Genomic DNA, 27871 nt, shown 5'->3' on the forward strand with positions numbered 1-27871 from the left:
GACAGAAGCCAAACTGAATGTGCCCAGCTGTCCCAAGCACCTTCTGCTCTGCAAGGTGGACCCATTGCAACAATGAGATGTACAAGTCGTCATGTCGAAAATGAACTTTACAATTTTGGTAGGGGAGGAGGAGGATTGGGGGGGGGGGCAGGGAGGATGGGAAGGGATGGAAAGGGGAAACAAAGGAGGAGGCTACAATGCTTGATAAGAAATGTACTCATTACCTTGCCCATGTAATTCTAACCCCTCTATATGGTATTTTTACAAAAAAAAAAAAAAAAAAAAAAAGGCAGCCAGGTTCAACAATTCCCAACCTTTTCCAATTTCAACAGGATGTCTGCTAAGACAAGCCATCTGCTTGGTGGTTGGGGACACTCAAATGTGGTTGCTGAGCTTCAGGCTACTCCAGGCTGCTGTTCTACCATATGAGACACACTTCCACTTCAGCTTTTTTCTGGCTAATTGGAGGTAAGAACCTCAAGGACTTTCTTCCTCAGGATACTTTTGAACTGAGATCCTCGGATTTTGGCCTCTCAAGTAGCTAGGATTGGAGGCATGAGCCACAGACACCTGACTTCTAGTAGCTGTTTTAGATGGAATGGTCAGAGAAACTTTGCAAACCCACAATTCAGCAGACTAAAGTAATGGAAATAAGAGAAAGCAACTCACGTGTAAATACAGAATGTGCAAAGGCCCTGGGCTGAGAACTCAGTGAACAAGAAAAATGGGATGTGCTCAGCATGGCTGTACTAGACACATGCCATCCAGCACTGCAGCCAGTAGCAGGTCCTGAGTTTCCCCAGACTGCTGCCTGAGCCTACCCCTGGCTGACACCACCCAAGAGTCTGGTTCCTACCTTTCCCCACAAGTCCAGCCCCAGCCCCAGCCCCACCTGGAGTCCTCATCCTTATTCTTTCACAGACTACCAGTTCACCTAATTAACAACAAACACACCAGAAACTGAGGACATGTGTAATGGGAAAAGCAGCAGGCCACACGATCTGTTCAATCTACACTTCAATACATAGGACAGAGGTTACTGAGGGTTAAAATTAAGTGTGTTGTATGTCTGCTGAAGATCTCACCTGCTAACTTAGCAGGCTCCCCGGTTCTACAAATGATGGGACAAAAATCCTTGAAACAACCTTGGAACCATGCAAACCTGGAGCAGAGAAGGCCTCAATAGCTTCTGGCAGCCTTTGCAATCTCCAGGTGCAGAGAACTGGACCAGGCCCTCAGGTCCCTAAATTGCTCCCAGAGATTGCAGACTCAGTTACTCTTGTTTTCTAGCTATCTTCTTTCAATGCTCAAATTTTCCCACTGTCCCTAACCTCAAGTCACAGGCAGGAGCCTTTGCCTCTGGGCCACAACCCCCTCTCTAGGGTTCTGGGACATCCTACCCCTGACAGTGAGATCCAAGCGTCCCCAGCAGAGGTGGGAGGCCTGTGCAGGCTGAGGCCTGGGGAGCTGTCCAGGGCCCTGGGCTGGCCCTGCGGGGACCTGCCCTGCTGCAGGAAGGCCCTTTGGCAATAAGCCAGGGCTGCTCCTGAAACCAAAGGCCCCTGACCCTCCTGACCAACTTCCATGGGCGACAGGATCAGTGGGAGGGGAGGCCCTGGAGACAGAGCCCCCTGTGTGGTCAGCCAGCCTTGTGCACCCGCCTCCTAGCGCGCTCCTGCCAGGGGCTCGGCCTGGGACCTGAGTCCCTCGAAGCTCTCGAAGCCGCCCCAGGGTCACCAGGCCGCGCTTCTGCTCCAGCTCCGGGAACGCTAGCGCGGCGGCCTCGTCCTGCAGGGTGCGCCCACCGGGTCCACGCCCACCCCGGACCAGGCCCCCTCTGCCGCTCCCCAGACCCTGCCCCGCTCCAGTCCCTCCATTCCCCCTGGAGCCTCCAGCCCGCAATCCCGACCGGCCCACGCCGGTCCCCGCCCCTCGCACCCCGGAGCCCTCCACGCCGAACCCCGGCCCCGGCCCCTCCTCGTCGGCCCCGGCAGCCTTCTCCCCTCCCCGCCGACCCGAGGTCAGCGACCCCGCGCGGCGCCTCGGGGTCTCCAGACAGCGGCGGCGGCTGCGGAGGCGGAGGCGGGGTTCCCGGCATCATGAGCCCTAACGACCCCACGTGCAGTGAATTGCGAACTCGGGGCTCAGCGCACCGGGAGGCCGGCGGATCGCTGCTCCCCGCCGGTCCTGCCGCTCTGCTCGCACTCACTCTGCGGGTCGGGCGGCGCCGCGGCTCTCACCTCCTCTTCCTCGGCCGCAGCCTGCGTCTGCACCCGCGCAGAGCACCGCGCGCTCCGCCGGGAACTCCCGCCAACCGCCGGCCCCGCCCGCCCGGCCGGCGCTCGCGCCCCCGCCCGCCGCCCACCGCGCCGAGGCCGGGGCCCGACTTCCCCACGTCCCCACCTCACACAGAGGGAACGGCCACAGCCCGCGCCCAGACTGCGCGCACGCACCGAGGGCGCAGGGAGAAGGCCGGCCACCGGCCACCTCAGCCCCCGGAGCCGCCGGGGCCGCCAGCAGCGCCTGCAGCTCTGCACAGGCTTCCATTCAGCCTCGCACTCGGAGACGACTGCGGGGCTTCACTCAGCTCCTCCCCTTCGGCAGGGCAGAAACAACACAGAGCCGGTTGTCCTGCGTGTGCTCAGTCACTGGAACCACCAGCATGTCCACCTGCCTGCCCTCCTGCCAGATAAACACCGCTGGAACTAGCCAATCAGAGGGCAGCTGGAAAGTTGGGAAAGGACCAGATGTTCCCAATAGTTAACTTTGGGGTCAGGCAGACCAGGAGCCACCAATGGGAAGAGAGCATTATTTGTTTTGTAAATGTCAACCAATCCTGTATTTGTCAAACTGGAAACCCCCTTTACTTGTTTGTACCCCATTATAAAAAATCCTGTGTGAACTGAGCTCGGGGTCCTCGCCTTTCGCTGTATCCATGCTGGCGTTGGTCTGGGCTCAAGCTTGCTAATAAAAGGCTCTTTGCTTTTGCAATGGACTTAACTACTCTGTGTCTTTGGGGGGTCTCAGATTTGGGTGTTACAATATGCTAAATTGAAACTCTTTTGCATAACTACTTGAAAGTAGTAATAGAGTCTAAAAATCGTAATAGAATAGCTTTTAAAACAAATACAAAACCTAAGAATCCTTCCAACTTTACAATAAATGTTAACAAATAGACTGACCATCCATTCTTATCAGAGAAATGATGCAGAATATTTCAAGGCCCAGGTATTGGGGGGGACACGGTGGAAATCCCACCTGCACTTGTAGCCAAGTGACATTGGACATCTTTTTAGGCTTTGTCTTTTCTTCTAAGTTCTAAGATGAGAGATGTTAGGATCCGAATGCTTCTCTCAGACAGTGCTGAGCTTATTTTAATTGCCCAACAGATGGAGCCAATGGGAAAATGCATTTATAATGGCTATTAATGTATTGTAGGAATACCCAGTAAAGATCTCAGTACTCCTTAGTCAATATGTCTTTTGTAAAAAGTAGAGAAATAACTCACAGGAAGGGACTGGGGAAGAAACTGAAGGAAAGTGAAAGAAATAGTGACATTGTCTAAAAGAAGTGACATTGTCGAAAAAAAGAACATGTAACCTGTTTGATTTGTAGCCACCTTGGGCTGCTTTCCAAAGGCCTGGTGTCCTGTAGTAACTTCTTCTAAGCCTGAGAATCTGTTCTCGAATGAGTCTAGAATTTCGGGCATGAGTGAGCAAAGTCAAGAGTAAGGAAAAATCACTAGGTTGTTTGTTTTCTGCCTGAAGGCAGAATACTTAAATAGCATATTATATCCATGAGCAAAGGGTTTTGTACACACACACACACAAACACCCCCTCACACACACACACAAAGAAGAGAGGCCTTCTTTTACTACACTATGGATTTGAAAAGAAGAAAGAGGTAGATTAATGGCAAAGTTACATTATCTTAAATAATCATTTGCATATTCATTTATGGAAAATAGGAAAGTTTTGTAATATTTGGGAAAGATATTTCTGTAGTTTATTTCAAAGAGACTAATTATAAAGGAAAAGGAATTCAGCATCCAGGCAGGCAGTGTGTTGTGGCTATGTTGCTTTTTAATAAGGTAAATAATAATGAAACACTGCAGACACTAACATTCCTGTCTGAAACTTTACATCTGAAGATGTAAGAATGAAGTAAAGAAAAGGTTTCTTTTATTGAAGTCCAATTCCACAGCAACCCGAGGAAAGATCTTCCATTATACCCGTTTTATAAATGAAATAGCCGAAGAGGTTAAGTGGCTTGCCCAACTGACGGTGTTATCAAGTGGCAGAAGGAAAGTGAAGTCAGATTTCTCAGTTCCAAGCCAGTGACTTTCATGCTGCAATAGCGTCATACAGAAATGGACCCAGTCTCATGGAGACTGCAGAGTCTTCCAGCCAGAGACTGTCACATGACTAAACTGGACCTGGGGAAAAATCTTTCCTGTCATAGAAGAAAGCAGAATTGGCAAGTGCCTGTATATTATAGACACACAGATTACTGAACATGAACTAATTTGATATTAGTAGGTACATACTTAGTGTCATTTAGGAGCAGGGACTGTGCTTCAACAAGACAAGACCCCTGATGTATTTTAGTACATTCCATATGGCAAGGAAACAAGGGAATTACATGTATTTATTTACTAAAACATCCGTTGAGTAAGGCTGGTCATCTTATTTGTGTATGTATGGCCTGGGCACTGTCCCTCAGGTTTTGTGCTCAAGACTAGCATTCTACCACTTGAGTCACAGCTCCACTTTCAGAGGGTTTTTCAGGTGGTCTATTGGAGATAAGAGTCTCACTGACTGTGCTGCCCAGACTGGCTTCCAACCACACATCTTGGCTTCCTGAGTAGCTAGGATTACAGGTGTGATCCATGGGTGCCCAGCCACCTTACTTTTTGAGTAAAGCAAACCACCACTGTGGTAACAGTTTTGTAAGAATCACAGGGATGGGATAGGGTGTTTGGATGTGGTGCATCCCTCAAAGGCCGGTGTTCTGAAGGCTTGGTCAGCAGTCTGTGTTACTATTGAGAGCCTCTGGGAGGTGTGGCCTCGTGGAAGGAAGTTAGGTAATTGGGGGCGAGCCCTGAGGAACCCCAAGCCATCTGTGTGTGTGCCTCTCTCTGTCTCTGTCTTCCTATATCTCTCTGTCTGCCCTCTGTCTGTCTCTCTGTCTCTGTCTCTGTCTCTCTCTGTCTGTGTATCTCTCTCTCAATCCTCTTGTCCTCAGCTGCCATGAGATGAACAGCTTTGTTCCTCTATTCTACAAACCATTCTACAATCCCTGAAACAGTAAAAGCCAAGCACATGGACAGAAGCCTCTGCACACATGAGTCAAAATAAACCTTTTCCTCACTCATTTCAGGTAGGTTATCACAGCCACAAAAAGCTGACAGAGATGTTAGGTATGGATGAATGTAAAGGCGAAAGATTATACTCTGATTATACTACTTCTTGGCCTCTGCTTTCAGTGACATATATGAAGCCATGTCAGTGTTAATAAATGAAGTTTCATCTGAATTAACTACTTCACAGGATTTCATATCATGAATTAGTAAAAAAAAATTCTTCTTTATTATCAATAATAATCCAATGAACATCTTTGCATAAACAGCTTAACCATTTTTCTATTATTTACATATTCTCTATTTTATCTCATTATTTCCAAAAATATCCTAAAATTCATTTGGGTTTGAGCTCAGTGATAGAGAACTTGTGCAGCATGAGAGGCTCCAGGTTCAATATCCAGAACCAAAACATTAAAATGTTATTTTAAAAAACCAAAAGCCTTCAGTGCTGAGCTCTGGTGGTTCACCCTTGTAATCCTAGCTACTCAGGAGGCTGAGATCTGAGGATCACAGTTCAAAGCCAGCCTGGGCAAGACAGTCTGTGAGACTCTTATCTCCAATTAACCACCAGAAAACCGGAAGTGGTGCTGTGGCTCAAGTGATACAGTGCTAGCCTTGGCCAGGACAGCTCAGCAACACCACCCTGGCCCAGAGCTGAAGCCCCACAGCCAACAAAACCAAAACAAAACAAAGAAAACCTTTAGGGCTGGGAAGGTAGCTAAGTGGTAGAGTGCTTGCCTAGCATGCATGAAGCCAGGGGTTCAATTCCTCACCTCCTCATAAACAGAAAAGACTGGAAGTGGCACTTTGGCTCAAGTGCTAGAGTGTTAGCTTGAGTAAACAAAGTTCAGAGACAGTGCCCAATGCCTGAGTTCAAGCCCCATGACTGGCAAAAACAACAACAACACAAAAGCCCTTCAGACCAATTGTTGAATCAAAACATGGATGTGTTGAATATGTTGGTAAATATAATTGTCTTCTGGAAATATAATAGCAATAAATTCATAAGTGAACTTCCTATTCACATCTGTCTCTCTTTCTAAATGCCCGTTGCACATTTTTAGGCCAATATTTCCTGTCAGTTATTTTTATTAATTTCTAAAACCTTACAAGTTATCCACTATCTACAAATCCTTCCAAGCACTGGCTAACACTCATTCCCTTCCAGTCCTAGGCCAGCCTGTCCCTTATGGCTTTAACTCTTTGGTTTTTCAGTATGATTCCATACTTTGGCTACATTGGTCTCCCACACTGATATCATCATTCTCAGTGCACCCATATAATGAAATGTTAAACAGCTCTGAACAGAAGTCTGTCTGGATATTACTTGCCAAGTGAAAAAATATATACTCAAGAGCATCAAAGCTCTGTATATGAATTGTGTTTGTTTTACTTCTTTCCTTTGTAACTGAAATAATGGGCACATATTTTCTTTGAAAATTGAAAACATTGTCTATAACACTTTGGCCATGAGCCTTTCTAGACATATCATCTTTCCTTTCAGTCTCCTCACTTCCTGTTTGAGTGTCTGTCATCCTAGTGGCACTTGGCAAATAAGCCAATGCAACCATCTCCCCCAAGAAAACCACAAATTCATCCAGACCTTGAGATACTTCTTGTGCAATGCTACGTGATTCATAAAAAGCCCAAATCATTTACCAGAAAAAATGACTATTTGTATGGATGGTGGCTTGCCTGTCTGCCTGCCTATCTTAAACATTCTGCATGACTGAGTTGTCTCCCTTTGCTCTCAGAATAGAACAGCTACTGTACACAGCTGAATGGTATTTGCCTTGAGGAGGCAACAGTTCTGGACAGGCCTCATCTCCCAACTTCTTTCTCTTTTCCCATTGAGTGCACATTGAGTGATCTCTTAGGCAAAGGATGGATTTCAGCTTTTCTTATTAGAATGTGCCTTCAAGGCTGCTGCAATGGATTGCTCAAAGGTTAGTAAAATGTTCAAGGAACCCACTGGTACTTTTTTTGTTTTGTTTTGTTTTAAGCCACTCCCACAGGCTATTCCAATAGGCACATCTTCATAAATCCGGTACACAGGAATAGATAACTTTCACTTAGATACTTCCTTTTTGAACATCTTGAGCATAGAGTCAGAGACTGTATTGAGAACACTTAGTCTTAAATATTCCAGATTTAGAGGAGGGTGTTAACTATAGTTCTTCAGTACTCCTCCCGGTGGCTCAGGGTAGAGTGCTTGTCTTTTATCCATGAGGCTCTGGTTGTGATTCCTTAGTACTACATAAACAGAAAAATCCAGAAGTGGCACTGTGGCTCAAGTAGTAGTGTGCTAGTGAGCTGATGAGCTGAGGAATAGCACCCAGGCCCAGAGTTCAGGCACCAAAACCGACAAAAATAAATATATTAATTAATTAATTAGTTCATTAATTAAAAATTAAAAAAATAATAAGTGAGTGATGTGTTCTCAGCTATTAGCAAGATTATCTAAATTACTGGTAAAGGTTATCTAACATAGACATGTCTTTTGCTACCAAATCATTAGCAAAATGGGCATGGTTATGATTTAAATTTATATACTGTCTCTTGCCCTTAGTTCTTATTTCTCCCCACAAAGCTCTAACTAAATGTTTGACTTAAAACTTATATTCTGGTGCATGTTTAATTCAGTCTGCATGTAATAAGAAAGGTTTCTCATAGTGAGTTTCACAGGGTAAATAACTGTGGCTCCTTGGGAATTGGCTTACATCTTTTTTTTTAATTTGTGTATGTGTTGAATTAAATTTTATTTTATGTTTTAAATGAATAAATATATGCTTACTGTAGAAAACACTAAACATTAAAAATAAACAAAAAACATCCCATATAGGTAACATCCTATATGTTCAATATAAATCTTTTAGAGGCATTTTGAAAAACAAAAGTAGAATGATACCACAAACCTAAGGGTTGCATGCTGTGTTTTGATTTTGTTACTTGTTTGCTACCTTTATGTTTTAAAAGTAAAACAGCAGAATCATCTTCTATCAAGATCCAGAATGAAAACCAATTGTTCAAATCATCTTTACATGAAAGGTGAAAATTATCAAGATTTTCCTTTCTGTCATAATCACCCTAATTCCTGGCTTTTGTAACATAATTCTGTTTGTGACTAAGATTTTGACAACCAAATATTTCTTGGAGTATATCTCTTCTTTGCAAAAAATATTATTTTTACTTTTTATTGAGATTTGCTTTTGGTTTTTGAAGTAAGTCTTTGAATTAAGTGGTACCCAATATTGCAGCCTATCTTGGGCACAAAAATATACATTCTTGTTGGGTGCAGTTGGGTCATAGTTGTAATCCTTGCTACTTGGGAGGCTGAGATCTGAGGATCCTGCTTCAAAGCCAGCCGGGACAGAAAAGTAAATGAGAATCATCTTCAATTAATTGCCAGAAGGCTAGAAATAGAACTGTGGCTCAAATGCCATCTTTGAGCAAAAGAAGTTCAGAGGAAGTGCCTAGTCCCAGAATCCAAGCCCCAGGACCAACACAAATAGATAAATAGATAAATAAATGGGCACATAAATACATTATTGAGTCTTCACTTTCTCTTTCACTTAAATGGAATACATGATGTTTTTAGAGCAAACAAAACCTTTTTTTGACTATGGTAGGGATTAAACTCAGAACTTTGCCCTTGCTAGGCAGGTGCCGTGCCACATGAGCCACACTCCAGCTGAGATTCATCTTTTAAAGTAAGGGTGAAGGGCTATTATATTTTTAAATAGTTGCAAATTTGAGACTATTTTTCAGTTGATTTCATACTGGAAAATTATCTTGCATATGGTAAAATTATGGCAAAATTTTCTGCCCTCAAAAAGAACTCTGCCAATGATGTGTCTTTGGCATTTAGTGTCACAGAGACCTGAGTGATTGTTTTTTCCAATCCTATACCACATAATGCACTACAGGCTTGTCTTTAAGATCTTTGGAGTTTTTATAAATTGAGTATTTGTCAAGATGTAACCTAATTTTTGTAGGAATGTGGTGAAACTTATTAAGATTCATTTCCCAGTGATTCATTTATTTATTTATTTTGTCTAAGAAAAAATTCTACATTTGTGTGTGGTTCTTGCTCTTGCAAGAATCTTCACCAGAGCCAGGCTCTGGTGGCTCACACCTGTAATCCTAGCTACTCAGGAGGCTGAGATCTGAGGATCGTGGGCAAAGCCAGCCGGCAGCAAAGTCCGTGAAACTCTTATCTCCAATAAACCACCAGAAAACTGGAAGTGGCCCTATAGCTCAAGTGGTAGAGTGCTAGCCTTGAGCTGAAGAGCTGAAGTACTGCGCAAGGGCCCAGAGTTCAAGCCCCATGACTGATAAAAGAGACAGGGGGAGGGGTGCAAAACTTCTAGCTTTGGGGTTTTATCAAGGAAGAAAGGGATGCAGATGAATCTCACAGCAAACCAGAATTTGCTGGATGAAATATGATGGTGTTCTCCTATCCAATCCTATCAGCTTCAGAATTAAGAGATGTATTCTAAAAGCCAATCACAGTGAGATCAGAAAAAGGGACATCTAGGGTCCTCAGGACAACCCCCTCCCCTGAGGTTCTACATCCCTCACCATGGTCCTGAGAAGTCCTGTGTGCAGGCCCTTGAACTCCATAGCACCATGGTTGTGAGCATAACACATGCAGGCCACTAGGCATCACATCATGGCCCATGGTAATGGAAGACCTGCAAGTGAACAGTAGACTGAAGGAACCCCAGAGTTATCCAGGATGGAGCACCTGGTCAGAGGGAGTAAGGATGCAGATCTCAAGAGTCATATAGCTCTCTCCTAACTGAACCTTATTCACTCATGCACAATGCACCCCAGGCTAAGCTCACTCTTGGGACCCTCTTGCCTAGCAGGAGCCTGCTTAACTTTTTCTTCAACAAGTCTTTGCTGTTTTGGGGGTTTGTTTTTTGGGGGTTTAGTTTTTTTGCTTTTTGGTAGGTCATGGGGCCTGAACTCTCAGCCTGGGCACTGTCCCTCAGCTCTTCAGCTCAAGGCAGGTGTTCTACCACTTGAGCCACAGCACCACTTCCAGCTTTTTCTGCTTATGTGGTGCGGAAGAATCCAACCCAAGGCCTCATGCATACAAGGCAAGCACTCTACCACTGAGCCGCCTTTCCAGACCCTTACATGCATTCTTTTCTTCCTTTTATTTTTTTCGATGGGGAGCATTTGAACTCAGGGCCTTCTACTTCTTGTTGGATTCCTGTCCTTAGCCTTTTTTTCCCCTCTGTTGTTGTTTTTCCAAGATGGACTTGAGCTTATGCCTAAACCTGGACCATGATCCTCTTCTTTGTACTTCTCACTTAGCTGGGAAGACAAGCATGCACCATCATGTCTAGCTTTATTACAGAGATGTCTCAAAAACTTCTTGCCCAAGAACTTCTTGTCACTAGAACTTCTTGTGATCTGTCTGCTCTTTCCCTTCTGAGTAGCTGGCATTAAAGACATGTGTCTGGCACTTTCAAGTATTGTCATTGGTGGTAGCATAATTGTTTAAGTATCTTTTAGCGATGTGGTGTGAAAAGCCATTGGAAGTGGGTGACTGTTCATTTGACTTGGTCATTTTGATATCCATCACAATTATTATTTTCAAACATAATAACTCAGTATCCTATAAAACATTATAAACTACCATGTAACTTCCAAGTTATGAACTGTTTGCTGATAAATGACTTGCAATACCAAGGGTTTAAAATTGGATCATACAATAGCTGTAGGTTTTTAATGTCTAAAATTAATATACTCTAGGCTTATTTAACTAATCTAAAGGTAATAGAACTGGTTCATTGGTACCTGGAAATTAAAGTATGGTATTGAATGAACAAAGCATACACATATAATGGAATATTAATTGGTTTGGAAAGTTTTATTCAAAACAAATTTATTAAAAAATGGGCATATCTGTTATCATGGTTAGTGTGTCTAGGTTTTAATCATAATTTGTCTTCTAAGCACTTAAAGACTAGCTTTTGTAAGCAACAGCAAATCAACCCTTTCAACATCACTCCTACTTTAATTGACAAAATGAAGAAATCTCTGAAAACAACACGGAAATAATTTCAGGCTTAGACTTCAGCATGAATGGTATCACCGTGCCCTTTCCCTCTAAAACACAGCTATGTTCATTTTAGAGAGAACATTCTACTCCTAATGACGGTGGGGAAAAATGTAGTTTGTCTCAAAGCTTTTTCTTGTCAGCCAACAGCAAGGACAGAATAGGAATCAGGAGTGGAATACAAAGGGTTTGTGGTCAGATAATCAGATTATTTCTGAGCTTTGTAAACAGACATTTGGTGTTGTAATCTGTAAATGTGGAGAACAGATATTCTGATTTCCAGTGCTTCCTCCTAGAGTTTAAACTTCAAAAGAACAACTTCCAAATTACTTTTAGCTTAGCCTACCCAAATGGGCTGCAGTGCCAACAGAGGTGGGCAGCCGGGCACCAGTGGCTCACTCCTGCACTCCCAGCTCCTCAGAAGGCTAAGGTCTGAAGATCATGGTTCAAGCTAGCCTGGGCAGGGAAGTCAATAAGATTCTTGTAAGGTCCACCCTGGGAAGGCAGAGCAGACTCCTCCCTCCTCTTGGTTCAGACTCCGCCCAATAGCTGTTTCACCCAGGTAACCAACACAGGTGGAGGCAGTCACCTTCCCCTCCCCCCACCCCAGGTCACATCCCCAGCCGGTGTGGCCACACCTTCTTCTGCCCTTAGCTTGCCTGTGGTTCAACCCTTTTTTATTCCTGCTGCTTGGGCTTCCAACTTGACCAGAAGCAGCCTGCAAAGAAACCTTTTCTTTGCCTGAATACCACGTGCTACTCTCTTTCCTTGGCAGCCAGTTTAATTTACCCAACAAAGCAGAATTCTAGGACTCAAAGCCAGGTCCAGATGCAGTTCTCATGAGCAATGTGTATTTGCATTTCCTCTCTTTGCCCTTTTTGTTAGGGGTAGAGGGAAGAAAATACATTTGCTGCTTTGAAATGCCTATAAATTGTGTTTTCCAAATTCTAGAAATCCCAGAGAATGTTTATTTCCACTTTGATTATAATGAAGCAGTCTTGGACAAATAGAAGTCAACAGCTGTCAGCCAGACTTTCTGCCTTTTTAGGAGAAATTTAAATTCATACTGATTTAATCTCTGGACATGGAGTGACTCTCTGAGGAAAAAACTAGATCACAAATAGAAATATCAATATATTTGACTGCATGGGAATAAAACAGCTCATATGTTCAAAGCAGAGCACAATTAAAGGCACAGTATTTAGCCACAAGTGGGTGCAAAGGATACACAGTTTTAATATTTAACAAGGTTATATAATAAAAGAAGAATCACTCAGTAGAAAATGATGGATAGAGATGATTCACACTGGAAGATATACAAGTGGCTGGTGATCAGACCACAAAAACTGCTAATATGCAATTCAGAGGCTTAGAAATGATGGTGATACATCTTTTTTTTTTTTTTCTAGTAGGTTAGCAACAACATGAAAACACTGTTATAAGACTGTCACAATACACTAAAATACTGGTCTACCTTTCCATCCTACAAAGGTTCCTCCAGGCCCTGGTGGTAGATTATATGGGGCCACAATTAGGTACTGGTCTGAATTGTAAGTTATTTGTCTCTGCCTCAGTTTTCTCATCTGTAAAATAGGTATGAAAGAATACTTCCAGTGTGTGGCTGTGGATAGAATTAAATGAGCTAGTCTACAGAACTCATTTAGCATGGTGATGGTTCAGCTGCTATCTGCTGCTGGGAGAGTGGCCTATACCTATCAGATAGGTCTTTTCCTCTGCCTTAATCTAAACTAAACTTTGATCGTGGGTATGGACATATAGGAAATAATACAGAATACATAAGATTGGGTACTATCCATGGTTTCAGGCATTGAAGGGGCCTTGGATTATATTCCCAATTCATAATACGTCAAAACAATGCGGCTATGCTTCCTATAAATGAAAATTCAGAAGCACATTTTGGACATTTTTGTTAAGACAACAAACACACCAAGCTATTAGCAGGTTAAAAAAAAGAGTAAAACACTTAAGATTGATACAACTCAAGGGGCTCACTAAGCTTTTCTAAGGGTTATGATTATAGCCGCAAGTAAAAAGAAATAAAATTAGAGCGATTTGTTTGAAGTAACTGCTCAAACTGCCCACAACTCAACCCCTTGCAGTTCCATCTTTTGGGAAAGCAATCAGGAGAGAAGAGAGAATTAGAAAGCAGAGCCAGCCAAGGCCCAATGGAGAAGAGTGGCTTAACTGTGTTGACAGAGCCTTGGTCCACTGTGTCTTCTCTCCATCTTGTCCTCCCTCATCTGTCCCTCCCTCCCTCCTTCCTTCCTTCCTTCCTTCCCTCCTTTCTTTCTTCCTCCTTCCTCCTGCCTTCCTTTTCCTTCTTTTTTTCCTTCTTTTTCTTTCTTTCTTTTTTCTCCGTCTCCTCTTTGTTTCTATTTTTGTTTCCTTTCTATTATCTGTAAGTAGTTGTATTAAGGGGTTTCAATTCAAGATGTCAGTTTATAAGTACAATGCACCTTGGTCAATGCCACCCCTTCCACCCATAGTTCTCTCTCATCTCTCCCCTCCCCACCCATCCCAAGTTACCTGGTTCCATTTTCACATCCTTCATTCATTTCTAAACAAGCTAACGTGAACATCAGCCTTCAAGGATTCTGCCCATCAGAAATGGAAGGGGCCCAGCCTACAGCTGTGCTGTGGATGGCAGCATGCAGTCACCACTGAAAGCAGAGGAAATAAGGACAAATAGAAGTCCACGGCTGTCAGCCAGACTTTCTGCCTTTTTAGGAGAAATTTAAATTCATACTGATTTAATCTCTGGACGTGGAGTGACTCTCTGAGGAAAAAACTACATCACAAATAGAAATATCAATATATTTGACTGCATGGGAATAAAACAGCTCATATGTTCAAAGCAGAACACAATTAAAGGCACAGTATTTAGCCACAAGTGGGTGCAAAGGATACACAGTTTTAATATTTAACAAGGTTATATAATAAAAGAAGAATCACTCAGTAGAAAATGATGGGGAGGTTCAGGAAGCCAGCAGAGGAGCCCGGGTTGAAGTGTGGAGCTCAGCATGTCCTCAGCCCCTCAGTGGGTTCTGAAAACACCACTGTCTTCAAACACCATGAGACCACAGGCTGTCACACTGCTGGTGAAATGAGCCCATTCTTTTCTTCAACTGGTTGGAATTAGAGTGTGGGAAATACTTTGTTTTAGAATACTGTCCACATAAAATATTTTAAAACAAGTGGGTTTAAAGGGAAAAGCTTCAACTTGACAAAAATCATCTTGTTAGAAAACGTAAGTCATTTTGGGGTGTTTTTTCCTTTTAAAACTTCTATAGACACGTGTACATGCACACAATGGAGGAGCAATGGAGGAGCATCCAGAGGCAGTAAACCACTGCTTGGATGGCAGAAATGTCAGATCCTAGAGTCACTTGTGCATGGCCCTTCAAAACTGGTCAGAGCCGGGAGGTCATGGGAAGAGTTTGTAAGCATGCCTAATGTCCATGACTATCTACCTTGTAAGGGACAGACACTTGCCAGTCCTCTGTGATAGTAAAAAGCTAATGTTATAAAATATGGGAAATAGCTTAAATCTCAGCCCCTTTATGTGCCAAAAGCTCTAATTGGCAGCTCTAATTGAGCTGACACTAGTTACATGAAGTTCATCTGCTCAGGAAAAATACAGAGAGTGTGTTTCTATTGATATCTGTCTTAGGCATTGTTTGGGATCATTAGAGATCACATTCCTAAGCCATCTAGGAAGATGCTTTTGCAAACCAGAGTGCTAAACAAGCTACACTGCTGTAGCTGGAGAAAAGGTCTGTGCAGTTGTCAAAATATTGTTCTTAATGACATCTAACCCTGATGGCCTCTTTGTAAAATAGGCTAAGGTTATAGGTTCCTGGCTAGGTAAGATCAACGCCCCTGAAGTCAGCTTGAAAAAGTTACAGAAGATAGACCTTCGCTCTTCTACCCCCATTTTAAGTTCAAGGGTCCAGAGTCAGTTTTGGAGAAATGAGGCAAAATAGATAAAATAAAAAAAAAGACATAAAAATAGTGTTAACTGTTGTAGGTGTGCAAGGTGTGGAGACTGCATCTGTCAGAGATGGTTACAAGACTGAGCCTTCTGTGTCTATTTACAAAAATATCTGGTTAGTAAAAAGGTTGTGATTTTGGTAAATTGTCCTGGGCTATTGTTTAAAGATCTTAAAGACCAGCAGGATCAAAGCCTGCCAAGCCTATGCAATGTATCTTTAACCAGTCTGTGTAGGAATTTACAGCCCAGCATGAGGTGGGATAGTCCCTTGGAGCCACTGAGAGCCTGGGCTGCTGCGGGGGCTGCTGCTGCTGCTGTTGGGGAATGATGACCTGACAGCCACCTGGAGGAACTCCTGCCTGATTCCATCACCTGAGTCTGCTTCCTGGTTGACTGCTGCTAAATCTAAGAACTTGTGGGACATTCTTTTGGGTGATATCCAGAAACCCTCTCTTCCCACAGTGGATATTGGGGACAAGGATATCACTGGCTTGCTTGCCTTAGGCACTTCAGTGCATAGTGACTGGAAATCCACTCTATGGTCACAGCCTAGTTTGGCTCTGGTATGGTAATAACCTGAGTGTGTTATCAATGGAAATAATAAACTGAAAGGGATCGGGAGGTAGTAAAGAAAGCCTTGGGAAAGGAACTGGAGAAAAATTGGTATCCCCTTTGGATAAGAAAGGATTTGAAAAGTAAGGATTGTCTTTAAGACAAACCTCAGAAAGTTTAAGTATGTCACAGATGGTATGAGTATGTCTTAAAATTGGAGCTTACAAGTGCAGCTGGTATAAAATTAAGTTAACTGTGATACACGGAGTCAGGACTGGTGGAAAAAAAATGTAAGGGCCCTGGTACTGTTACTTTTGTTACAATCGGACCTTGTATACTCAACAGACTTGTAAAAAAAAAAAAAAAAAAAAAAAAGATCAGCTCAGTCCGTCTATTAGTTCTGAGATCCAAATACCAAGCATTGAGAACAACTGACACCACACAAGATAATATAGAGACACCCTAAATTTTAAGATTAAAATTAGTCCAAAGACAAGAGGAGGGAATGAAAGATTGAAATTGGGGCTATGTCCATTTTACAATATGCTAACTGCTAATTCTGCTTCTGTAAACCTGCTTGTGCTAACACTGACTCTTCCCTTCCCAGAAATAAGTTAAAAAGTTACAAAGTCCAGATGCAGGCCCAGGGACAAGGTCTGCAAACATAGATAAAAAACAAAAGCATATGTTCTCCTGAATTCCTGTGTAAAAACTCACGGCAGGGGGCTCAAGACAAGGACCATCTGGCCAGCCCAGCAAACTAGGTCAAATGTCAACCAATCGCGAGCCTATAACTATGTGGACTCCCCCCCAGAGAAGCCTCCCCTAGGGAACCAACCAGTTTTCAACAAACAAGTGTTACAAAAATGATTGCTGGAGTATATGATAATTTTTAAGCTGAGCCAATCCTGGGGAGCCTGGGGTCTTATGCTAATCCTGTGGTTTTTGTCTTTAAAAGGGCCTGTAAACCGCTGCTCCGGGCTTCCAGTCTGCCTTGGACAGGGAGCCCGTTTGCGCAAACGCCTAATAAAATCCTCTTGCTTGTTGCATCTGCTGGTTTGGAGTCTTGGTTCGTGGGGTACCCTCCCGTAGAAGAAAGCATCCCAGTGAGTCTGGGGTCTTTCAGTGAGTCATGTAGCTCTGTACTAGAACAGCTTAACACCAATACAATGCACCTCAAGCCCTGCCTTCCCTTGAGGACCCTGCCTGTCCAGCAAGAGCTCTGCTTATCTTTTTCTTTAATAAATCTTTGCTGCTTTGCCTCTCCCTCTGTGTCTGTGGACTTTTCTTCAAGACCATTAGACAGCCTTTCAGTATCATAAGGCTTCTGATACCAAGTTGGTAAAACAACTAACAGGAAAAATTATTACTATATACCTGACTTTGCTTTAACCCAGTCTTACTCTGCGCAGGACCACAGGATTTTTTTTTTAATATTATTTTATTTTATTTGAGAACATACTGTACAGAGGGGCTACAATTACATGGGCAGGATAATGCATACATTTCTTACCAAGCATTGCAGCCTCCTCCTTTGTTTACCCTTCACCTCCCTTCCCAGCCTCCCCCCTCCCCCCACCCAATTATACCCCCCTCCCCCCCCACCGACATTGTAAAGCTGGTTTTGACATGACATTTTGTACTTCTCATTGTTGCAACAGGTCCACCTGAAGGACCACAGGATTTTATGCATGGAATAGTTACAAGCCATTTTCTCTCCAAAGCTTTTAGGATGACTTCTTTGCATTCTGGAAACACTGGTGAGAAACTTAGCTCCCAAGGTAGGTCATACAAATTTTAAAGCTTCTTAATAATTCCAAAAGGATATCTTTAAAAATTAAAAACCCAAACAGACTTTTCTTTTCTTCCATTGACAATTGTTAGGTTAGACAGACTGCAATTGAATTGCAAGGTCAACCAACCAACATTTATATTGACTATTGGAAAACTTAGAAAAGGAAGAGGAAGTTCTTATTTGTCGAGAAGGTTCACCTTGCAGATGAAAGCGTGTCAGAAAAGACCACAGGAGCCACACACTGCCAGATGTATTCAGTGTAGACCTTTCACTCACGTGTGTCCCAGCCTTTGGCCCCTGCAGGACAGAAAAGCCACTCCTCAGTGCATTCGAACCTCCACCACCCAACTGGACTTTGGAGAGCAGGTCATGCTGTACTTTGACTGACAGGGCTGCAGAAAGGCTTCCTTTATATGCATCAACAGAGGAAGGAGCTCTTTCCTGCATGTATTGTGCTGAGGACAGAGAGTAGATGAGACTTTATTTCCTGTGCTTCTCATGGCCCATTACTTCTGGGACTTCTGTGCACCAGAATTTAAAGGGAGGTGAAAGGCCATGACCACAGTGTATAGCTGGCTGGAAAACTGGGCTGTACCTTGGACTCAGCTGGAGAGATGAAAAATATTGATGCCCTTTTTTGTTGGTTTGTTCATTGTTTTTCAATACTGAGGATAAACTCAGGGATTTGTGCTCGCAGGGCAGCTGCTCTACCACTTGAGACATGCCTCCAGCGCTTTTTATTCACTGATTTATTTATTTAATGTTGGTCATGGGGCTTGAACTCTGGGCCTGAGAGCTGTCCCTCACCAATCCAGCTCAAGGCCAGCACTTCACAACTTGAGCTACAGCGCCACGTTTAGTTTTCTGGTGGTTTATTGGAGATAAGAGTTTTGTGGACTTTCCTGCCCGGGCTGGCTTTGAACTGTGATCCTCAAATCTCAGCCTCCTGAATAGCTAGGATTACAGGTGTGAGCCACCGGCCCCCAGCCCCCTTTTATTTTTGAGGTAGGATTTGCTTTGTGTCTGGGACAACCTGGTCTGCAATCTTCCTTCTCATGCTTCCCTGCATTTCTGGAGGTGACAGGCAGGCTCCTCTGCACCCAGCCATTGTGCTTTCCCCACAGCTGGGAATAATAGGTGTAAATCAACAAGCCCAGCCATTGGTTGAGATGCAGACTTGTCAATTTCTTTTTGCTTAAGCTGACTTTGAACCATGATATCCCTGATTTCTATCTCCCAAATAGTTGGGATTAGAGGGCTGAACTACTGTGTTCAGCTTGATGCCTGGGCTTTAATTTGTTTGGGTAGAGCTGTCATGATTTCAGAAAACATATGAAGTGCTTACAATACACAGAAGACTGAACAATACATTGTTAGGATTAGAGCACAGAGACTCTTGGGTCTTACGTGTTTAATTCTGCCTGGTTGGTAGATAATAGACTTACAAAGCCATTGCACCTTGTAGCCACAGTTCATGTGTGGTTTTGGTCATTGCTCTCTCTCTCCTCTCCCGATGATGAATGTGAACTGGCATCTCATAATCTATGAATGGCATTGAACACATCTTTACAAGTTTACTGGTTTTTCCCATTTCCTCATGTGAAATACCTGTTCAGGACTTTTGCTAATTTTTAATGTTAAGATGTCTGCTTTTGTTTTTAGGCCTATTTTTTATTTATAAGTTTTTTTATTGTGAAAATACAGGGGGGTTACAGTTACATGAGCAAGGTAATGAGTACATTTCTTATCAAACATTGATGCCTCCTCCTTTGTTTTTCCCTACCATCCCTTTCCTCCCACTTCCACAACTACACTACTGCCCCCCACAGTTTAGCACTGCATATGAGCTGAACACTTTGAATCATCTGTAGATTGCTGAGATTACCTAGCACAGTGCAGATGTCATGTGAATAGTTGCCCTTTCACATCATTTAGGAAATAATGACAAGAATATACATGTTCAGCTCAGATGCACTTTACTTTGTCTTCCAAATATTTGAATTTGTGGCTGTGGAACCCAGGCATACAGTGTCCAGGCTAGAGAAGTGAAACTGCTAAGTGAGTCTGAAATCATGCCCTTCAAAAATACTCTATTTTTAAATGTCAAAAAAATCCACAGAAAAGCCGTCCATTCTTTAGAGTCACATAATAACTGTAAATAGCTTGTCACTTATGTTGGAATTCACCAAATCTATGACTCTCCTGCCACAGTCCAAGTTCACCTTGCCAGGTAGTGAGAAAACCCTAGGAGATTTATAAAAACCACCACTTAACCTGTTTTACACAAAGACAACTCAGATGAATCTTGGTTCCTCTTTCACTATGGACGGGGTATGAGAGGCTAGGGTTGGGGGGACCAGATCCTCCCGAGTTCCTAGGTGCCCATTGGGACTTCAGACCTCTAATGCCAGAGGGTCTGTTGGTTTCAAGTTAATGTCAGAGCATGAAGAACATCTGCTTCATTCTCTTTTGTGCAAACAAGCAGATGAGCAAACCTGTCCAAGACAAGAGGACTTCATTGTGACAAGCAATTTTTCCTGCAAACAACTTGGCATGTGTGTCAGCTGTTTGCAATTCCAATGACCTTTTGATGGAGAACTGAGAACACTGCCAAATGGCTCCATTATGACTAGTCATTCTGATCTTTTGGTTGACTCTTCTTTGGAGCAGTGTTTCTACATGAAGATGGGTGGAGCAGTTCTCATGTCTACAAGATTTGGGGACTGCTCAGGAAGGTATTTGTTCCCACTGAATCAGGCAAAGGTGATACCTTATTTTTCTGGCTTCTACTTTCTATCTGCAAGATTTAAGCCAGCTCTCCAGAGGCCTGGCTCACAGATGTTGCCATCCCAGCGTTCTGTCCTCTGCTGTCTACTGACTATTCCCTCCAATGCTGGGCTGGCAGAATTCTCTGGTTTCTCAGCAGCGCTCTGGTCCTCTCAAGAAGAGAAACAATCAAACATAAACCCATCCAGATGTGACTGTGCAACTCAAAAGGTAGATTTCCAGGCCTGTTGTGACTCACCATTCCTCCAGATTTGATTGAAACGAGCCTTTGCTCAATGATGTGTTCCTTGTATTTTTCCATCAGACTGAAAGGAATGCCTTTGTTTATGTAGGGGGGTAAGGAGACTTTGCACTGTACATAAAAGGATGGCACCGCCAAGGCCAGGGAGTTATAGATCCTGGATCTGTGCTCGCCAATCATGGGGAAGTATGTGGCTCTAAGTCATGTATGGGATTTTCTTAGGTAGAAAAATCTATTGCAATGTATTATTCTTTTTTTTTCCTTCCAAGGAAGGCATTTTTTTAAATTTTTTATTGTAAAGATACTATACAGAGGGTTACAGTTACATGAATAAAGTAATGAGTACACTTCCTATTGAGCATTGTTACCCCCTCCATTGTTTTCCCCCTACCATCCCTTTCCTCCCAACCTTCCCCAGGTTCTTTTTTTTAAAATTGTGATTAAGTGATTACATAATTTCCCAAATTTCACAGTATTGTGGAATAATGATGCTCATTTAAAGTCACAAGTTCATTCTAACTTTCCTGGAGCAAATTGTCTATCACAGTCTATAACATATAAAGTTGTACACATATACCCCATACATGTGATCAGCAGCATGGGGATATTTAGTAGTGGTTCAGAGTTCTTTGTTTCTTAAGTCCTGTTAGTTCTGTCGTATCACCTAACGTTTTGGTTTTAGCATCCACTTATCAGGGAGACTATGTACCGTTTGTCTCTTTGCTCTTGGCTTACCTCGCTCAACATGATTCCTTCTAGCTCCATCCATTTCCCTGCAAATGCCATTATTTTGTCATTTCTAATGGCTGCATAGTATTCCATTGTGTATAGATACCACAATTTTTGTATTCATTCATCTGTGGTGGGGCATCTGGGTTGTTTCCATATCCTAGCTATTGCGAACAGTGCTGCAATAAACATGGAGGTGCACGTGTAATTTTATATTGGTTCCTGTTGTTCAGGGTAGATGCCTAGAAGTGGTATTACTGGGTCATAAGGGAGGTCAATCTTTATCTTTCTAAGGACCCTCCAGAGTGCTTTCCAAAGTGGTTGTATAAGTGTACATTCCCACCAGCAGTGTAATAGGGTTCCTCTTTCACCACATCCCCTCCAGCATTTGTCGTTGGCTGATTTATGGATGTGGGACATTCTGACTGGGGTAAGGTGGTATCTCAGGATTGTCTTTATTTGCATTTCCTTCACCAGCAGGGATGATGGACATTTCCTCATGTGTTTCTTTGCCATTTTTATTTCTTCACCTGAGAAGTCCCTCTTTAGTTCCCTTGCCCATTTAGTAATTGGTTTGTTAGGTTTGGGAGGGATTAGTTTCTTGAGTTCCCTGTATATACAGGATTTTAACCCTGTGTCTGATATATTGCTGGTAAATATTTTTTCTACCTTGGTTGTGATAGATTTAGCTGTGCAGAAGCTTTTTATTTTAAGGTAGTCCCATTTGTCGAGTCTCTCTCCAACTTGTTGTGACCCTGGGACTCTGTTCAGGAAGTTCCTTCCTGCGCCTATTAGTTCAAGTGTCTCTCCTACTCTGTCCTGCAGTAGTTTCAGAGATTCAGGTTTAATGTTAAGATCTTTAATCCATTTTGAGTTGATGTTGGTGCATGGTGATAGGCTGGGGTCCACTTTTAGTTTTCTGCATGTGGCTGCCCAGTTTTCCCAGCACCAGTGGTTGAAGAGGCTGTGTTTCTTCCATTGTATATCTTTGGCTCCTTTGTCGAATATCAGCTGGCTGTAGACCTGTGGATTTATTTCTGGATCTTCTATTCTGTTCCATTGGTCTTCGGGTCTGTTTTTGTGCCAGTACCATGCTGTCTTTGTTATTATAGCTCTGTAGTAGAGTTTGAAGTTCGGCATGGATAGCCCTCCCATGTTGTCTTTATTCCCTAGAATTGTTTTGGCTATTCTAGGTCTTTTGTTGTTCCATATGAATTTTTGGACTGTTTTCTGTATTTCAGTGATGTACGTCAATGGGATTTTAATAGGAATTACATTGAATTTGTATATTAATTTTGGAAGTATTACAAGGAAGGCATTTTTTAAAGAGATTTCACAAATATCAACACTCATTTTTCCCCCAATATCCCAAAATTCACAAATCTCTTTGAATCAAGTGATGTATTTTGGTTCAGAAAGTGTGGATGTTGAATCCACTGAGGGCTGTTTCATCCAGGGGTGCAGTCAAGGTCAAGACGCACACAGCATTAATAAACATAGCTGTGGCTTCATTTTTGGAGCTGCTCTGATGCTGCAGACTGAAGCTAGGCATAGGTGAATCTTGCCCAGCAACCCAGACTGTCCTGTGGGTAGATGACTTGAGTTTATCAGCCTTCCATCAGCTTCTTTCTATTAAGGCAGTCATGGATGGGTGTGGTGGCTCCCTTCTGTAATCCCAGCTACTCAGATGGTAAAAATGTGGGAGGATAAAGATATTAGGCCAGCCCAGGCAAAAAAACAAGTTAGTGAGATCCCCTCCCCCATCTGAACCAATCATCTAGGCACACGCCTGTCATCCCAGCTACATAGGAGGCAAAAGTAGGGGGAGCTCAGTCCAGGCAAATAGTTGAGATGCTCGGCAAGCATGAAGTGCTATTGGTGTGGATCCAGATATAGAATGCCTGCCTAGCAAGGCCCAAACTCTGAATACAAACCCAGTACTTTCACCACAAACATGAAAAGAAAAAAAAGATTAGTCATCTCACCAACTAACAACAAATATACAATATTATTCACTACAGGGAAATAGAGCAGCCTAGAGAAATTCTGGGTGTCCCGGAACAAACAAATTAATGTCTGGATGGCAGTGCCAGGAGTCACCACAGCCAAGTGTCTGAATTTTCCTGTACCTGGTTGCCCACAGCCTCACACTGCTGAGAATTTTCTGCCCTGTGTTACTTTTAGGTCATTTTGTTTTAGGAGCGGAGACCATGAACAGTATTGACAGATTTATTTTAGCAGCTGGGGGCAAAAGAGGCCAAATAAACCTACAACAGAAATTCATATTTTGGGGCTGGAAGGTGGCTCAGTGGTAGAGTGCTTGCCTCACATGCATGAGGCCCTGGGTTCGATTCCTCAACACCACATAAACAGAAATGGCCGGAAGAGGCACTGTGGCTCTAATGGTAGAGTCCTAGCCTTGAGCTGAAGAGCTCATGGACAGCACCCAGGCCTAGAGTTCAAGTCCCACGACCAACCAAAAAAAAAATTCATATTTATTTTGCCATTAGTCTGCAGACTTAGGCAAAGAGCAGCAGGAGATGAATAATATAAAGACCAAGGAATAGAGAAATGTCTCAATCAATACATATAAACACACATATACACCATATATATATTATATAGACATAATATTAACATAAATACACATATGTGTGCACACAAATACACATATACAAATATGGCTAGCCTTTGTAAATACACATACACAATCACACACACCCACACACAAATATATCCGTCTCAGATTGTTTTCCTTTCATTCTTCCTGATGAAAACACTGTGTGGCTGTGTATGCAAGTTGGAAGTATGCTAATTTGACTTAAATATTAACAAACTCATAATTGGGTATTAAAATTTGAAAAAAATAAATCTTCCACGCAAACACAATATTAAGAAACATGGAATACAATTTCAAAACAAAGGGTACATGCACTTGCACCCCCATTTGCAGACTACCCCAGGCAATGATTGAAGTGCCTGATTTCATGGTTAGAGGCTATGGCTCCCCCTTGTGTTTACAAGAACCCCAAATCTTGCACGGATTTTGGTCACTCTTGGGCTGTTTCAATATTCATTGCTACTTAAACATTTAAGCACTTTTGTGCCAGACCTTATCATTAAACCATGCTTCTGCATGTGCTGACAATCCTATCTGAAAGGCAGTCACTTTTGAATGGACAGGACATAAAATGCCATCACTCAAGCCCCCAAATCACCCAGATTGGCCAGGCAGTAAACTCAAGTGAGCCCTTAAGGAGCATTTTAGAGAAAAATACTGAAAATAGAAAAACAGAATCCTAAAGGAGATATATACCCTACATGTTCATGGAGAAACTATTCTGAAAGAAAGGCTCTTCTGCTCTGTAAGCAGCTATTGTTTTCCTTTAGCAAAAAAGATCATTGTACTGCATAAATTTTCAGTTTTTTTTTGTTTGTTTTGTTTTTCTTTGCCAGTCCTGGGGCTTGAACTCAGGGCCTGGGCACTGGCCTTGAGCTTCTTTTATTCAAGGCTGGTACTCTACCACTGAGACACAGCACATTTCTGGCACAATTCAGAACCATTTCAGGCACAATTCCCAGCATCTGCCCCCAGCTTGTCACCAAGCAGAAATAAACTATTGGGAATTGTCAGAGGGCTGGCATTTGCCTTGGGAGGTGAGAACCAAAGTTCTTCACTTGTACTTCAGCTGTGAGCCAGCAGTGAGCTGAACAGCTGCTGCAGGACAAGGCTAAGCAGAGATGTTGGGGTGGGGGTACAGGTGGGTTGAAGCAGGAGTCAGGTGCACAGATGAGTGGTTGGGGCTGAGGGCTGAAAGAAGGCCAGGGAGAGGTCCTAGGGTTTAAACCTCTGCAGAGAGCCAGCATTCCAACATAGAGCAGGTTGGGGATTTCAGTGTGGAATTGTTGGAGCTGGCAGGGACAGAAATAAAAGGCTTTTCCCTGCATTTGGCCAGAGAACACTGGCAGAGAACCCTTCCCTCAGTTGGGAGGGAGGATCAGCTGGTATGGACTGTCTGACCTGGACAGTTATGGAGTCACATATCTAATTATTCACAATGCAAGGCGATTACTCAGGGTGATGTATATTTTGTATGTATGCAGGGTAGTAGTTTGAGAGATAAAAACTGTTGGTTAGGATGCTGTGATTTCTGGCTACTGTAATTTTATTTTCGGAAGCAAATGTCTCTAATGATTCTCTCTACAAAACACAAGAGAGTTCAGCAAAGCAATTGATAGGCAATAATGAAGCAAGCACATGAGAGTTGTTTATTACAAGCTCCAGCCTGGATTTAAAACGATCACCGACGCCAGCAGGTCAGAGTTGAGAGCCATGACCCTTCCTTCAGCAGGGTTTTTACAGGATTTCTGGGGCATTCTATACACCATAGTATCACATAGCAAATCATATCACACCATGGGAAATTCATAAAATAATTCTAAAAGATGATTAGTTTAACTCGTGCAGGAACCGACCAGGGACTGGGGGTTGGCTGGTTCTTGGGGCTGATGCTCTTTGAAATGATCTGAGCTGCAACCAAGTGGTCTTTATCTTGCAGGAACATTTGGAACTTAGCTCTACTTTGTGGAATTTACTGTAAAGGGTACCGTAAAGGGTACTGTAAAGGTTCCTGGAATTTGGGCCCAAAGGGAGTTGCTGATACAGTTCCTGGAGTTTCAGTTATAGTGCCTTAACAGGATAGAATCTAAGCTAAAATGGCTATGTTATATTTTGTTCGGGCTTCACACTCCCTTTTTTGTTTTTGTTTTTTTTCTCAATTGTGGGGCTTAAACTCAGGGTCTGGCCACTGTCCCTGAGGTCTTTTGCTCAAGGTTAGCATTCTACCATTCTGAGCCACGGTACCACTTCTGGTTCTCTGGTGGTTAATTGGAGATAAGAGTCTCATGGACTTTCTTGCCCAGTCTGGCTTTGAACCACTCTCCTTAGATCTCAGCCTTTTAAGTAGCTGGGATCACAGGCATGAACCACCAGCATCTGGTGACAATGCTCCTCTTAATATAGTTCATTCTCCTCCCATTTCTCATCATATAATAAGAGGTTTGAACCAGCTGACTTGATGACATCTCAGGTCTTGTCTGTTGACAGTCCTCTGGTGACAGTGGCTGCAAGCTTGTTCCATTTTTTGCAACAAGCTCATCTGCATGTCAGTGGCCATGGAATGAAATCAGAAGTGGCAGAGGAATGCTCAGGTTTCTGGGGAGGCAGAATGCTTGTCACTCAGCGAAACTCAGATTTCCTTGGTATGCACCATTGATATATCATTAAAAAAACACATACAGGGCAGAGGTAATGACATCAAAGCAAGTTAATGATGTGGACCACTTATTCTTACTATGACTTATTCTGGCAGGCTAAATTCTGAGGCCATCAAGATAAAATTTCAGGAATGGCTCTTTTGTTAATTATTGATTGCAAATGGAAGAGGAATGGTTTCTCATCGGACACTATTACAGGGAACTTGTCTGCTCTTAGGCTCCTCTTGTTTTATTCCTCAACTGCCAGAGATTGGCAGCATTTTGGCTGTGTTTGTGCATACGCTTGTCATTTGTGTAATACAAGAGATGATGTCCAGCTTGGCAGCATGTTCTCCAACATGGCCATGAGAATTCAGACTGATTATTGGTTAAGCTGGTAACTGAGTTAGACTCTGGAGGACACGGTCAAGGTCAAGGTGGAACTAAAGGGCAGCCTTGTAGAGGCTATCAAAGAAGGCATGGGAGGGGGCAGGCACTGGTGGCTCATACCTGTGACCCTAGATAGTTAGGAGGTTGAGAGCTGAGGATCTAGTTTGAATCCAACTCAGGCAGGAAAATATGTGAGACACTTATCTCCAATTACTACCATGAATTTTTTTTATAAAAAAGCCAGAAGTGGAGCTGTAGCTCAAGTGATAAAGTGCTAGTCTTGAGCAAATAAAGCTCAGGGACAGCGGCCAGGCCCTGAGATCAAGTCCTAGGACCGGGACAAAACAAACAAGCTCAGATCAGCAGCCCCTAGACTTCAAAATTATGTTTCTTTTACCTTAAAAATACCTAAGTATAGACTTTATTCTCTTCCTCCTAGGATCCTGGAAGCCTGTCATCTTCCCATGTTACTTCTGATATAAAGCGAAGCCCATTTAGCTCTGCAGCCTTTAGACCTCATCTGTTAGCTCATACAAAACAAAATTTATATTAAATGGAATTTCAGAAACATCATCCTGGTCTAAATTGAACCTCACTTGATGGGAAGCAAAATGTGTGTTGGTAATTTTGCTTTGGATTCTTGCCTTGGGGCTCTTTGAATTCTAGGGCTGAA

General features: G+C 43.0%; 1 long non-coding RNA gene across 1 annotated transcript; it reads left to right on the plus strand.

The window, feature by feature from the left end:
• Window positions 1–17011: 17011 nt before the first annotated feature.
• On the plus strand, window positions 17012–27771 carry LOC138831456 (uncharacterized). Its single transcript, XR_011373308.1, has 3 exons — window positions 17012–17125; window positions 17662–17781; window positions 27638–27771. It is a non-coding gene; the product is annotated as an uncharacterized lncRNA (long non-coding RNA).
• Window positions 27772–27871: the final 100 nt, after the last annotated feature.

Source organism: Dipodomys merriami, unplaced genomic scaffold (assembly GCF_024711535.1).
Source record: "Dipodomys merriami isolate MVZ:Mamm:240054 unplaced genomic scaffold, mDipMer1.0.p SCAF_1973, whole genome shotgun sequence".
In the NCBI taxonomy this organism is placed as follows: Eukaryota; Metazoa; Chordata; class Mammalia; order Rodentia; family Heteromyidae; genus Dipodomys; species Dipodomys merriami.